The sequence below is a fragment of the Orbicella franksi genome, chromosome 2, assembly GCF_964199315.1.
Source record: "Orbicella franksi chromosome 2, jaOrbFran1.1, whole genome shotgun sequence".
NCBI lineage: Eukaryota > Metazoa > Cnidaria > Anthozoa > Scleractinia > Merulinidae > Orbicella > Orbicella franksi.
The window spans coordinates 6,977,122-6,982,011 of NC_138146.1; the positions used below are offsets into that span (position 1 = coordinate 6,977,122).

General features: G+C 39.5%; 1 protein-coding gene across 2 annotated transcripts in view; it reads left to right on the top strand.

The window, feature by feature from the left end:
- The first annotated feature begins 3,365 nt into the window (after nucleotides 1-3,365).
- Nucleotides 3,366-4,890, top strand: part of LOC145479883 (NLR family CARD domain-containing protein 4-like) — a 19,512-nt gene continuing 17,987 nt past the window's right edge. The window contains exon 1 of one of the 2 annotated variants that reach the window (XM_081458355.1): nucleotides 3,366-3,586. The gene's annotated coding sequence lies outside the window, so the exon portion shown is untranslated. The remainder of the gene's footprint in view (nucleotides 3,587-4,890) is intronic. The other variant, XM_081458356.1, reaches the window with a different exon arrangement.

Here is a 4,890-nt window from a genome sequence, read left to right on the forward strand (position 1 = left end):
TACCGTCTTCACTGCTTTCCTTTGAGTATCGTTTACCTTTGTCTCGTTATTTCTATTTCTTTTATTGTATTCGTTCATAACTTGTAATTTATTTTGTTTGTAGCAACTACTCGCTTTTCATCACTTTGATCGTCTTTCACCGCACTCTATCGTTTAAACTGTACATTTTGTGGCTTCGATTAACAGTAGCAAATTATGTTTTTACCATGTATTATGATAAAGTTTCCATATAGCGCGAGCTCTGATTGGCTGAAACAGCGTGCTTTATCAGAGAACAGAGCACGGATTGATGACGGTAAGCTGGCTTTCAAATTTTTGCCCCAGAATTTTGACAAATTTCACCCAAATTAAACATTTCCTGTGACTCGATTTAAACGAGCTCTATGCCCGCAGTAAATATGGCTCATGGAGACCATTGTTAGCAACAGTAGTGTACAACTGTACTAAAATAACAAGCTTTGTTAGATTCCCGCCGACAAAACGCGTAGCGAGAAAAACAAATTCTCAACCTAACCAGTGCTTTAATAAAAGACATTTTGTTTGTTAAAAGGGCAAAAAGTATGCTTAAGAAGTAAAACAACGACAGAAAACAACAATTGAGCTATCTTTGTTTATGATGAGAAGCTATATTTTTGTAAAAATGCTCAATTGCTCAAACAACATTTACATGCAGTTGAGTAACGCTTGTTCTCCGGTCATCTCAGCGAAGTGAATCGAGGAGTGGTCAGTTTAAAGCTTGCTCTGATATTATCTTCTGTGCTCGGAATAGAACCAGTGGGAGCAGTTTAGTCTTTCTAACTTTTTACGCTAGTTCGCGCAATCTTGCTGCAAGCGGCTGCGAGCCGTAAATAGCTGTAGCTCCTTTCAAATTCAACTCAGCATTTCACATCTCCATCCGCAAGCTCTGAGCTTGTTTCGTAATTTCCACTGGAAAAGTGCACGTTTTCATGAACCACAATACGTCCGGATTCCTCTGGACTACAAACCTTTACCTGCCTTTAATTGGATCCTTATATAAAAATTATCTAAACAGCGAACTTTGAAGGCATCGTTCTTCTGTCGAAAGCCGCTCGAAACTAATCGAAACTGAAAGCTTGGCTGAAGTCCAGTTTCTGATTGACAGCTGTCGCTTCGTTAGCCAAACAAAGTATTTTGAACAATTCCAACAAGGATTGTGATTGGCTTATTTTACCGTGCGTTATCAGAGATTATATAATAACCCAAGTTATTCTCGCGTTTTGATTGGTTCTCGCCTATGACCTATTAGAGGACAGATGCACGACTGACGTCATCATTTCAAAGTTTTTCCCCCTGTGTTGTAAAATGGCGGAAAGTTTTGAGAGTTTAGATAATATTTTACATGACTGGGCAGACGATAAGGTACAAGAAAGTCTTGTCCAGGCATTGAACAGCTACCAGAAGCATAGTCCGGCAGAAAGAAGAAAGATAAAGCCGTTTCTGTTTTAGAAAATGACTCAGAAAAAATGCTCGAGCAGTCTCAATCGGCAGTCGAGCGAGACTAAACCAAACACACATTAAAAATTAGCCTTGGTAAGCCGAGAACCATTGCTTTATCTCGAATTTAACAAACCCAATAAACAAAATGTTTATGAGATTAATTTATTTAAAACATTGAACTTTTCTCAGTCTCAAAATAATTGTTGACACAGTGATTGTCTGGAATAAAACATCAAAACCACTTCTTAAAATCAGTTAAAATAAACACATAACCTTGCTTTCCGATGCGTATGTTCCAGTCCCTTTCAGGGCACAGCAGCGAGCAAAGTATAGCTCACTACAGCTCACGGCCAACTGTATCGCAGCTAAAACGTGTCTTCGACACTATTTCAAACTGATTTGAGAATCACCAACCACAGAGGACACAAATTTCCACCATCACTAACGCTCCTTTCATTCAAAACTCGAATCGAATGGCCTCCAGGTTGACCGCAGCCGCAATTTTTCCGAGCGTAGTTTTTGAACTCCTGTAATATTCGAGGCAACATCCAAGCTTTTCGACTCACAGGGCTGCTCTGATGACAAAAACTAACTTGACTTATCCAGCATTTTCTTTAAGATTTGTAGATTTCGCAGTTCAATTCTGCTTTCGCTGTAAGTTTTCATTCCACGAGAAGCGACGCTCGAGTCAAGTTTGACAGTGGCGTGATTTTCCTGGACCAATCACAATTCTTTGCTACGCATAGCAACCAATGAGAATGCTTCAATTTGTATAGACAATAGATTACGTCAAATGGCTTTTTTCGTGTTCGCCAAAGTGGGCAAAGGCCGGCTTTCGAGTTATATTGAGAGATTTTGAAATGAAAAAAGCTTTATCTGTAGTAGTTTGTTTCGTTATTATATAAAACAAATAGATTCCATGTTGCCGTGCGTCTGTTCATTAATAGATCACAGAAGACGTCAAAATGTGGTAAGAACATTAGTGACACACTCGGCTATCGCCTCGTGTGCCACTTGTTTGTTCTTACCACATTTTTACGTCATCTGTGATCTATTACTGAACAGACGCACGGCAACATGGAATCTATTTGTTAAATAGAGCACGGCTGACGCCACTTTTACTCGTTTGGAAAATAAAGTTTGGTCTGAAAATTCAGGCGAATGCGTGGGGAAATTATTGGATTCTTTATCATGAAACAAATAAAGAAGCCTAGACTGTACTTAGGAAGCGGTTGAGCACTCAGAAAGTAGGAAAAAACACTCGACTACGTCTCGCGTTTTCCCCTATACTTCTTTCGTGCTCTACCGCTTCCTACGTGCTTTACAACAGAACAGAGCACAGTCGAGGCTTCTTTATCTGTTAATTAATCTTAATTAATCTCCTGACCTCCGCCGTTTCTGAACGCACCCGCGAGATCGGCCACTATCCCATTTGGAATGAGGTCAAGTTTATTGATCGAGATCCTCACTGGTACACACGTAGGGTCAAGGAAGCTATTCACATAAGACTTCACCCTAACAACATCAACAGGGATAGTGGAATTGAAATTCCTGAAGCATGGATACCCACGATCAAGAAACACAACAACAGGAGAACGGTACAACAGCGGACCACTGAGGGAACAGCTACTCGCCGGAACAATGGAACAATAGGAGGATCGAAATGCACCAATCACAGCCGACCTTTGTGATATAAATGATACCGTGCAATCAGTCGACCTTATCGCCTGAAGAAGACTAGCAGTAAGCAGTCGAAACGTCGCGATCTACATCTCAAGTGACTACATCGTGAGACAAACGATAATACACTTTATTATTGCATCTACCACGATGAATAACAACAACCTTTTCCTCGACATTCTTATAGTTTGCTATAATAAACACTTTATTCCGTCTGTATTGGGGGATTTAGGTCTCAGTCTTTCTTTGCAAATGTATGGAGTTCACGAACAGGTCGGTCATAAACTTACATTAAATAACTCGACCAATACAGACCTCATGTTAGTTCAATTCCTGTCATTTTTGGATATTTCGTGTGTCCTACATGACATAGTCATGTGATTTATACACGGCTCTTGTTGTAGAAACCTACGCCACCAGGAACACTCACCAAGGAGGTCTGTTTCAGGTTTGTTCAATGTTGGTTATACATTTCAGTTCATATGAGAATTATCAACTGATAAATGCACACTGCGTGCGTTTGGATCTTTAGATCTTTAACTATGGCAATACAAGATCCGCTTAATCGGTAACTTAATCGGTAAAGAGCAACATGAAAGCAAACGTCCGCTGGAAGCGTCTTTTCCACGGCCAGATTTACCGAAATCGAAATTCAAAATACCGCCCAATTTCTATACAACAGAGCCAAAACAATTACAATGATTACGCTATGAAGTGGAGTCACTACTATCGCTAATCACAAGTTATTTATAAAACTTTCATGCAAATTCAGTTACTTCCGCTTTTGGTTTCTGAATTGAGGAATATAATCTCTAGACGTGCAATAACCTGGTAGAAATTATTACATGGGTACTTTTTAGATTGTTGGCTTATGTCTGAAATAGGTACGTGAACAAGGAATCTCTGTCTATTACTGCTTGAATGAATACTGTGATATTTTTTATCATTGCAAGTTTCCTGGTGACAGAGCGATTTCAGTTTAGAGTAATGAGTCGTCTGCAAAATATGCTAATGTTTGAGTTTCGTGTATTAAATTAACATTGTCAGTCAGGCAGTCATAATAATCGTCACGCGATCTTTCCATGCTGCGAAGGACATGTTGGGCAACTGATCCCGAAACGTAATCAAAGAATTCAGGCTGTGGTGAGCTCGTGGATGTAAGGTAATTTAGAGATGAAACATTAGTGGAGTTGCAATTACGATCTATTATTCACGCAAGGTCGCTCATATTGAACAAACCTTAAGCTTTGTTCGTCGGTTTTTGCAGCACACGTACACATACATAAGGGTACCTATGTTGGAAATATAACTTATAGTTTAATAAAACAATAGAGTTTATGTTCGCGGGTATAAATATGTTTTGGGACCGTCTCAGACTCGTCTTAGGCCCCGGTCTAAGCCCGAGCCGTTCCAAAACATATTTATGCCCAAGAACATAAACTCGACTACTATTAGTATCACTTTAGAGGGCATTCGAAAAATAAACACTGAAAAAAATGACAACAAAAACAGTCTGAACAATCACGCGAGCGTTTACAAGTTGAATGGCTTCTATATTCCCTCAATGAAAATACACGATACATTAAAATAGCTGCTTCGAAAAAGCTTATTTGTAAGTGTTGAAATTAATTGTACAACTGCCAAACTGACACTTTGGCGTAATTATCATAATTGGTTGAACTGAGTGCGTTTGGCTTGAAGCCGCAAAACTTACATGCACTTCGCTACCGGCCATGGAGGTATTACACGGGG